Raw genomic sequence first — 10,925 nt, forward strand, 5'->3', positions numbered from 1 at the left:
TCACTGACATTGATCGAAAGAGAGAGACCCCACGAGGCAGAGAGGCCTCCCCGCCTGCCATGTCGATAGGCCACTCACAGACCCATTCTTCTGCAGTGATCTTGCGCTGAAACTCTTGCTCACCTTCTGCATTCGCCTCGACGTCTAAGTCTTCCTCGACGCTTTAACCGGCGAAATGGAGCTGAACATACGCTCGCGCCCCATCTCGAAGTTTCTTCGCATCAAGGCCGTCCCAGTACGCGCTCACTTCCTAGAATCTTCTCGGAGACAGCAACACGCTGGGTCATTCATATGATCTCCAAACTGTAAATCGCAGGCTCTACCAGTCCCAGAAACACACGTAAGGTGAAAAACAGGGGTAAAAGAAGAAAGAAAGGCATTTTCGTGAGCCATCTGGAGGATGTCGACTGAGGGAGCATTGTATACTGGCGCCATCTTGGCCATAAGGTGGACTCTTGGCCTCACAATCTACCTCGTTATGATCTTGCACCTTATTGTCTGCCTGCACTACCCTATTTCTATAGCTGTTGCAGTACAGTACAGGCCCTTCGGCCCACAATATTGTGTCAACCCTTTATCCTGCTCCAAGATCAAGCTAACCCTTCTTCCCCACATCAACCTCCACTTTTCTTTCTCCATGCGCCTATATAAGAGTCTTTTATATGTTAATTCGTTTATTTAGAGATTCAGTCCGACTATGCCTTTCTTGCTCAACCCTGTGCCACCCAGCTACCAAATATTTAACACTAACCTCGCCTTAGGACCAATTAACTTACTAACTGGTACGTCTTTGAACTGTGGGAAGAAACTGGAGCTTTGGGAGCAAACCCATGTGATGATGGGGACAGCATTCAAACTCCTTAGTGGTACAGGAAATGAACTCAGAACTCTGATGCCCTAAGCTGTAATTGTCACAAGAGGGCAATTTTTTTAAAGACCAGACCGGATTTATGTTTTTTTTCTCAGTTAGTATGTGGATTGTATTTTCTGGGTGTCACCTAATGGGTATGCGGTGTTCCTCGGATTGTTTACCTTTTACATCTAATTGTTTGTCTTTCGACTCACTCTGAGTTTTCACTTTGTTTTGCAGGTGTCTCATTTGGTATCATGGGGATTGTTAAACTCCGTTTGTATTTATCACTTTTATTCAATTTGGGATAATTTAGCGTGGGATTTTCAATGTCTTACATTGTAGTTGTTGTCTTTGGGGATCATTACTTTGTCTTGAGACTGGGGCTGTCTGATTAGATCTGAATTCCTACATGCTCCAGGGTGTATGTCGGGGATGGGGGGGGGGTGGCTTGCCAACCCTTTTTGCTCAGTCATTGTGGATCCTTGTCTGGTGAAACTCTGACCAAGTTCTTCTGTGTGTTGCAAGTGATTTTGGTCCTTCAAGATTCTATATAGCTTGTCTGAGTTCTTGTTAGTTTTGCTGGTTAACTTCTGTAATAAATATTCTGTTTGACTTGCTGAAGTCTCTGGGATTCCTGCACTTCACTTCACTAGTGACCCTGACAGTAATGGTGTTGCACTAACAGAGACATTCAAGATGAGGTAGTAAATTGGATAAAACTTTAGTTTTGAGGGAGAAGCCAGAGTGATAGTCGATGCTTGCCTTTCGGACTGGAGGCCTGTGAGTAGTGGAGTGCCACAGTGATCGTTGCTGGGTCCACTGTTGTTTGTCATCTATATCAATGATCTGGATGACAATGTGGTTAACTGGGTCAGCAAATTTGTGGATGACAACAAGATCTGGGGTGTAGTGGACACTAAGGAAGACTGTCATGGCTTGCAGTGGGATCTTGACCAGCTGGAAAAATGGCAGATGGTGCAGACAAGTCTGTGGTGTTGCACTTTGGATGAACTGAGGTCTTACACAGTGAACGGTAGGGCACTGAGTGCGGTGGAACAAAGAGATCTGGGAACACAGGTCCATAATCATTGAAAGTGGCATCACAGGTAGCTAGGATCATAAAGAAAACTTTTGGCACATAAGTAAAGGTATTGACTGCAGGAGATGGGATGTTATGTTGAAGTTGTATAAGACATTGTTGAGGTGTAATTTGGAGTATTGTCTGAAGTTTTGGTCACCTACCTACAGGAAAGCTGTAAACAAGGTTGAAAGAATACAGAGAAAATTTACAAGGATGTTGCCAGGTCTGGAGGACCTGAGTTATAACGGAAGATTGAAAAGGTCAGGACTTTATTCCTTGGAACATAGAAGATTGAGAGAAGATTTGATAGAGGTATGCAACATTATGACGGGTATAGATAATATAGATAGGATAAATGCAAGAAGACTTTTTCCACTGAGATTGTGTGGGACTGCAACTAGAGGTCATGGATTAAGGGTGAAAGGTGAAAAGTTTAAGGGGAACATGAGGGGAAACTTCATCAATCTAAGGGGCGTGAGAGTGTAGAATGAGCTGCTAGTGCTAGTGGTGCATGCAAGCTGAACTTAAAAATTTAAGAGAAGTTGGGTAGGTACATAGATGGTAGGGGTATGGAGGGTCATGGTCCCAGTGCATGTCGATGGGAGTAGGCAGTTGAAATGGTTTGGCATGGACTAGATGGGTTGAAGAACCTGTTTGTGTGCAGCATTTTTCTATGGCTCTTTGACCATTATGGCGCCCAAATGTCCCTGATGTATTTGCCTCTACTACCACCCCTGCCAGAGCATTTCATGCACCAACCACTTTCCGTGTGTGTAAAAAAAATACTGCCTCTAAAATTCTCCTCCCCCCTATATTTCCCTCCCAACATGGTAAGGTTATGCCCCCTTATTCTGTACTCTTCTTGTTTTCCCTTGTATTGCCTCAATGCACTGTGTAATAAATTGATCTGTATGGATGGTATGTAAGACAAGTTTTTCACTGTATCTCAATACATGTGATATAATAAACCAATTTGCTCTCCATAGAAGCTGCCTGACCGGTTGAATTCAAAGGTTCAAAGTATAAATTATACAACCTTTAGATTTGTTTGCTTTCAGGTAGCCACAAAGCAAGAAACCCAAAAGAACCCAATTAAAGAGGAAAAAAGACCAACACCCGATGCACAAGAGAAAGGGGGAAAAACACAAATCATGCAAACAATTGAAGTGAAAACTACATTCTGAAGCAAATTGAGTCCTCAGACACAACCCTGGAGCAGCCTGGAGTTGGCCCAAAGTCTTGCTTATCGGTTTATCATATTAGTGGGCTTGGAGAACGGCAGCCAGGGCAAGACTTCATAGCCTCTGCATCATGCAGAGAGGAGTGACCATTGCGGAGAGCGAGTGAAATGGGTTCTCGCCTTGGATCCTGACACCCTGTCTTTTCAGTCTATCTGGGCCGATGTTTAAATTGACCAAACAACAGAACAGCAAAAGGCTCCAGCGTGCAGGAGAGACGAGTGAAAATCATGGAGAGTAAGCAAAATTGGCTGTCACCTCTAACCTGAGCTGGTGTTTAAATTGTCTAAGCAGCGGATCATACCTTGCACTAGGATCTGGCTACTGTGAAGAACTTGGGGCCTATACCACTCCACCCAACAACTCGTCCTGGGCCCAAGATTTTGTTGCCCAGCCCAAAGCCGCTCTCAGCTCAGAGCCCAGAGTGATCCAACTTCACATCTGGGGCAGTTTTACAGGCATTGAATTTCCTCTGCCCCGACTTCTTCCTGAATAGCGCACTCTATCTGCATCAATTCTTCAGCGTACAATCTCGGCTCATTCACTGAACTCACCCCGCCATTGCTCGCTCCGTTTGCTGTAATAATTTAACACAATTTACCTCAGAAGTTGTGTTTTTAGTCCAATTTGCCTTTTTAACTACTAGTGAGCTCTCACACACATTTGGTAGCGCCATCTTAACTGTCAGTTCTTCAAGTACCTTGTGTGTGGTTTGAAGAATTCAGTACTGATCTGTGTAGTGTTCTTTAGACTGAGGCAACAGTGCAGGAGACTGTGGGTCAGTGGGACCAGAGGTGGAAGGCAATGGGAAGCTCTTGGGGTCTCTCTTACAGATTTGGGCAGGCACTTAGTGAAGTGCTCACCATATCTGTGTTTGGTTTCTCCAGTGATTAAAGATGAGTTTTTATTTGTACATTGAAATATACAGTGAAATGCATAATTTGCATCAGCAACCAGCACACTTGAGGATGTACTGGGGGCAGTCGTAAGTGCCGCCATGCTTCAGGTGGCAACACAGCATGCCTACAATATTTAGCAGAACAACACACAGCCAACATACAAGAAGACAGATACAACAGCAAAACAACCCCCTTCCTACCCCTACCATGTTGGGACATTCTAACCTTCAGACCTATCAACCTCAGGACACATGGACCTCTGACCCTGGGATTTGCCAACCCTGGGAGTCACTGGTTCTCATTCTCAGTTATTGACTGCAGAGCTCATGGGTCTTTATCATCAGTGCCTGCTGACCCATCCTCCATAGTAGGGGATCACTAGCCTTTGACCCCAGACTGCTCCAAACTGGACTCCAACCTCTGGGTCCTGCCTCTCTCTCTTCATTTACTGTGCCTAACCTTCAACTCTCCCTCATTCCTATCCCTAAACCCTAACCTTACCCCTTCCTCCAGGCGCTGTCCCCCAAAACATCCCTACAAACCTAAGAAGACAACTCTGAACCACAACCTTGACTGACGTCGCAGCTCAGTACCATCTTACATGAACTCAATTTTTCTCATCACCTCCCCATTGAACTCCAGTTGAGTATCTGTTCAGCATCAGATCCTTGAGCAGAAATGGTAACTCATCTGAAATCTCAATCAGCCACATTTCAATGCTTCATCTTAGAACATAGAACAGTACAGCAAAAGAACAAGCCCTTCAGCCCATAATGTTGTGATGAACCAATTAAATTCGCAATCAAATGGCCAGCTCAATTAATTTCTTGTGTCTTCGCCATGTCCATGTCCTTCCATTTTCCTCACATTCATGTCCCTAATCTAAACATCTCTAATGTATCTACCTCTACCACATCCCAGGCAACACATTCAAGACAACCAGCGCTCTGTATAAAAAAAAATTGCCCCTCACATCTCCTTTGAAATTACCCCCACTCACCTTAGACATTTCAACCCTGGGAAAAAGATACTGCCTGATTCCTCTTATCGATGCCTGTCATAACCTTATAAACATCTATCAGATCTCCCCCTCAACCTCCACCTCTCCAGAGAAAACAAAGCAAGTTTGTCCAACGTCTCGTTATAGCACATGCATTCTAATCCAGTCAGCATCCTGGTAAATCTCTTCTGCACCCTCTCCAAAGCTTTGCCATCCCCTTCCTATAATGTGACCAGAACTGTACACAATACTCCAGATATGGCCTAACTAGAGTTGCACAAAGCAAAAACATAACTTCCTGACTTATGAACTCAATGCCTCAACTAATAAAAGTAAGTATGTCATGTGCTTTCTTAACTACCCTATCAATCTGTGTAGCCACTTTCAGAGAGCTGTGAACTTGGACCCCAGGACCCTCTGTTCATCAACACTGTTAGTCTAGCCTTTAACAGTGTATTGACTCTTTACATCTGACCTATCCAGGTGCAACAGTTCATATTTGGACGGGTTAAACTCCATCTACCATATTTCCACCCAGATCTGCAATTGAGCTATATCCTATTGTATCTTTTGCCAGTCATCTCTGCTAACCTGTGTGGGCATGTGGCCAAGTGGTTAAGGCATTGGACTAGCAACCTGAAGGTCGTGAGTTCAAGCCCCAGCCAAGGCAGCGTGTTGTATCCTTGAGCAAGGCACTTGATCACACATTGCTCTGCGATGACACTGGTGCCAAGCTGTATGGGTCCTAATACCCTTCCCTTGGACAACATTGGTGTCGTGGAGAGGGGAGACTTGCAGTATGGGCAACTGCTGGTATTCCATACAACCTTGCCCAGGCCTGCGCCCTGGAGAGTGAAGACTTTTCAGGCGCAGATCCATGGTCTCGCAAGACTAATGGATGCCTTTATTTCTGCTATCCACAACACCACCAATGTTGATACCACCTACAAACTTACTAACCTGTCCATCTACATTTTCAACATTTTCATCCAGGGCATTTATAAACATGACACATAACAGAGGTCTCAACAGAGATCCCTGCAGAACACCACTAATCATAGTTCTTCAGCCAGAATAAGCCCTTTCAATGACTACATTCTTTCTTCTATAGGCACCATGGATCCTATGCATTTGAATCATTTGGATGATCCTCCCATGAGGGACCTTATCTGAGATCCTACTAAATTTCCTAGAGCTACTATTGCTCTCTCTGCATCGTTCTGGTGAGACCTGAAGGGGCTGGTGAGTTACTTAATTGAGTTTGAATTCTGCACACCAGGAGAAATTTGCTGCCACTTGTCCCAAATGTGTCAAATAGAAAACTTAATGTTTGCCAAGGCCAGGGATTTTTTTCCCAAACATTCCCCATGAAAAAACAGCCATAACAATGGCTCCATCATTTTAGGTCATGAATTCTTGAGTTTTGATAAGTTAAGAAATGCCATTGAGCATTTGTGAATGTGAACACAGCTGATAACAAAAAGGTTGAAATTACAGCAACTGAAAAATGATTTACATTCCTGCCAATTTGAGATGTTAATTCATTGGGGGGTTTTGCTGAATTAAAATTGATTGCAAAATTAGTTTGTCTGGCCTTCTTGCAACTCAGTGCAATTCTTTTTATTCAGAAATACGGCACAGTAACAAGCCATTTTGGCCCATTGTGTTGCGAGGAATGGGTGAACCCAAACCCAGGACACTGACACGGAGGTAGAGTAATCTGAAGAGTGTTTATTAATGGTTGCAGGGAAGGCTGGGGAGTGTGGATTAGGCAGAGGAAAGCAGAGGGGAGAGCGAGGCTGGACTGGGGGGGGTCAAACCTGGGTCAGTGCGGTGAGAGCGCGGTGCTTAACCACTGAGCCAGTGGAGAGTGCAGGCAGGCGGCGGGACAAGGCAGAGCAGGGATGCAGACTGGGGTGTGAGCGTGGCTGGAGAACAGCAGGCAGGAGGACGAACAGGAAGGCAGGCGGCGTGCAATGCTCCTGTTAACACGGAGAGACAGAGTTAACACAGGCAAACAACAGCACGGAAACAAAACTTAGAATATGCAATTCTAAGTGGCCTAGAACGTGAACTGCCACACTGGCTGAAGCAACGATCTGGCGATGAGTGGATGGAAAGCCGGGGTATATATGCTGCCGGTTAGTTGAGATTCAGGTGCGCCGCAATTGGGAACAGGAGAAACATGGGTAAAGGGAATTAGGAGAACATAAGGAATAAACAGGAGAGACGGCCAGGACCGTGACACATTGAGTGCATTCTACCCAATTACACCCATGTGACCAAGTAACCTATACCTCTTTGGAATGTTGGAAGAAACTATAAAATCTCTTGGGATTTTGCCTCATCTTATCTGCAAGATCCTTCTCGTATTCCCTCTTTGCCCACCTATCTTCCCTGTTGTGCATTCAAACATTTCTTGTAGTCATTATGAGATTCACTGGTTCCCAATTGCTCATCTGCAGAGCATGCCTCATTCCTTTTCTTAGCCAGAGTCTCAGTCTCTCTCCAAAATCAGGTCATGCAGGCCCCGAACTCTTGACATCACACTTTAAAAGGCCTTTAAGCAACACACACAAAATGCTGGTGGAACGCAGCAGGCCAGGCAGCATCTATAGGAAGAAGTACAATTGACGTTTTGGGCCGGGACCCTTCGATGGGACTAACTGAAAGGAGAGATAGTAAGAGATTTGAAGGTGGGAAGGGGAGGGGGAGATCTGAAATGATAGGAGAAGACAGGAGGGGAGGGATGGATCTAAGAGCTGGAAAGTTGATTGGCAAAAGGGATACCAGGCTGGAGAAGGAAGAGGATCATGGAACGAGAAGCCTGGGACGAAAAAAAAGGGGGGGGGAGCCCGGAGGGTGGAGAGCAGGCGAGGAGTTATAGTGAGAGGGACAGAGGGAGAAAAAAAAGGGGAAAAATTAAAAATATATTTAAAATATTAAATAAATAAATAAGGGATGGAGTGTGAAGGGGAGGAGGGGCATTAATGGAAGTTAGAGAAGTCAATATTCATGCCATCAGGTTGGAGGCTACCCAGACGGAATATAAGGTGTTGTTCCTCCAACCCGAGTGTGGCTTCATCTTGACAGTAGAGGAGGCTGTGGATAGACATATCAGAATGGGAATGGGACGTGGAATTAAAATGTGTGGCCACTGGGAGATACTGCTTTCTCTGGCAGACAGAGCATAGGTGTTCAGCGAAACCGTCTCCCAGCCTGCATCGGATCTCACCTATAGAAGGCTGCACCGGGAGCACCGGACGCAGTACATCACCTCAGCCGACTCACAGGTGAAGTGTCGCCTCACCTGGAAGGACTGTCTGGGGCCCTGAATGGTGGTGAGGGAGGAAGTGTAAGGGCATGTGTAGCACTTGTTCCGCTTACAAGGATAAGTGCTGGGAGGGAGATCGGTGGGAAGGGATGGGGGGGGGAGGAACGAATGGACAAGGGAGTCGCGTAGGGAGCAATCCCTGCAGAAAGCAGAAGCGAGGGAGGGAAAGATGTGCTTGGTGGTGGGATCCCATTGGAGGTGGCAGAAGTTACGGAGAACCTTCGATTTGGCAGAGGCTCCTTTTCCTGTAAAACAATTCTGCCCAATCAACCACTGCAAGGTGATGCCTAATGCCCCATTTGTACCTAAACGTAGTAACTGGTCTTCTTCTCAATAACTATTTTAAAACTAATAGAATAATGTTCACTGCATCCCGAGTGCTCACCAATACTTCCAACTGCCCTCATTCCCCTGGAGCAGGTCCCCTGTTGCACCCTCAGAATCAGAGTTAATATCACCAGTATAAGTTGTGAAATTTGTTAACTTTACAGCAGTGGTACAATGAAATACATGAGAAGTAAATATATAGAGAAAAATGAGTTACATTAAGTATATACAATGTCTATTAAATAGTAAATTAAAATTAGTGCAAAATAACAGAAATAAAAAAGTGAGCTAGTGTTTATACGGTTGATGTACGTTTTGAAGTTGGGTGGCTGAGGGGAAGAAGCTGTTCCTGAATCACTGAGTGTGTGCCTTCAGGCTTCTGTACCTCCTTCCAACAATAACAGTGTGAAGAGGACATGTCCTGGGTGGTGGGGATCCTCAATGATGGATGCACCCTTCCTAACGCTCTGCTCCTTGAAGATGTCTTGGATACTATGGAGGCAGGTACCCATGATAGAGCTCATTTTACAAGTTTCTGCAACTTATTTTGATCTTGTTCAGTAGCCTCCCACCCCCATTACCATACAGTGATGTAGCCAGTCAGAATGCTCTCCATGGAACATTGGTAGAAGTTTGAGTGTTTTAGTTGACAAAGCAAATCTCCTCAAACTCCAAATGAAATATGGCTGCTGTCTTTCCTTCTTTATAGCTGCATCAATATGTTGTGTCCAGGTTAGGTCCTCAGAAATATTGACAACCAGGAACTTGAAATTAACCATATAATATAACCGTATTAACAATTACAGCACGGAAACAGGCCATCTCGGCCCTTCTAGTTCATGCCGAACGCTTACTCTCACCTAGTCCCATCTACCTGCACTCAGCCCATAACCCTCTATTCCTTTCCCGTCCATATACCTATCCAATTTTTTTTTTAAATGACAAAATCAAACCTGCCTCTACCACTTCTACTGGAAGCTCATTCCACACAGCTACCACTCTGAGTAAAAAGCTCCCCCTCGTGTTACCCCTAAACTTTTGCCCCTTAACTCTCAACTCATGTCCTCTTGTTTGAATCTCCCCTACTCTCAATGGAAAAAGCCTATCAACTCTATCTATCCCCCTCATAATTTTAAATACTTCTATCAAGTCCCCCCTCAACCTTCTATGCTCCAAAGAATAAAGACCTAACTTGTTCAACCTTTCTCTGTAACTTAGGTGCTGAAACCCAGGTAACATTCTAGTAAATCTCCTCTGTACTCTCTCTATTTTGTTGTCATCTTTTCTATAATTCAGTGACCAGAACTGTACACAATACTCCAAATTTGGCCGCACCAATGGCTTGTACAATTTTAACATTACATCCCAACTCCTATACTCAATGCTCTGATATATAAAGGCCAGCAAACCAAGAGCTTTCTTCTCCACCCTATCCATATGAGATTCCACCTTCAGGGAACTATGCACTATTATTCCTAGATCTCTCTGTTCTACTGCATTCCTCAATGCCCTACCATTTACCATGTATGTCCTATTTTGATTAGTCCTAACAAAATGAGAATTTGTTCACTCTCCACTTGTGATCCCTCTATGAGGATTGGTTTGTGTTCCCTTGTCTTACCCTTCCTGCAGTCCACAATCAGCTCTTTGGTTTCACTGACGTTGAGTGCAAGGTTGTTGCCGTTACACCACTCAACTAACTAGTATATCTTGCTGCTGTTCACCCTTTTGTCACCATCTGAAATTCTGCTAACAATGGTTGTATCGTCAGCAAATTTATAGATGCTATGCCTAGCCACACAGCTAGTGGTTCCCTCTATAAATGATCAAGGCAACTTTCTTTAGATACTTTTTACAAATTCCACCCAAGCTTTTTACACTATGGTTCATGTGTATGTGGCCTCCGTCGGTTGTGGTCGACCATGGATACTGTACCTCTGGTAGTCACTGGTTTGTCAAGCAGCGTTGACTGTGGCTATCAAGGCCGATCCTGGAATGGCAGGCTCTGCCACAGTTGCCTCATGTGTGGGGCGTAGTGGAATTGTTGTCCGCTGTGCTCTCCGCTCCTCAAACTGATTCAGGATCACTCTTTCGCCGTGCTCTAGGTGTTGCTGAAGAGTGCCTCGCCATTTGTTGCGAACATCTGCTGTACCCTCCCAGCACTCTGTGTTGATTTTTAAGGCTTTCATGTCA

At 44.8% G+C, this 10,925-nt stretch overlaps 1 protein-coding gene across 8 annotated transcripts in view; it reads left to right on the forward strand.

The window, feature by feature from the left end:
* Positions 1–10,925, forward strand: part of LOC134355375 (uncharacterized) — a 58,934-nt gene that overhangs the window by 1,454 nt on the left and 46,555 nt on the right. For 6 of the 8 annotated variants that reach the window (XR_010020053.1, XR_010020052.1, XR_010020055.1 and 3 more), the window contains exon 2: positions 6,183–6,313. The gene's annotated coding sequence lies outside the window, so the exon portion shown is untranslated. Of the gene's footprint in view, positions 1–6,182; positions 6,314–6,699; positions 8,435–9,136; positions 10,920–10,925 lie in introns of those variants that run through there. The other 2 variants (XR_010020057.1, XR_010020056.1) reach the window with 2 other exon arrangements.

The sequence above is a fragment of the Mobula hypostoma genome, chromosome 13 (genome assembly GCF_963921235.1).
Source record: "Mobula hypostoma chromosome 13, sMobHyp1.1, whole genome shotgun sequence".
Lineage (NCBI taxonomy): Eukaryota > Metazoa > Chordata > Chondrichthyes > Myliobatiformes > Myliobatidae > Mobula > Mobula hypostoma.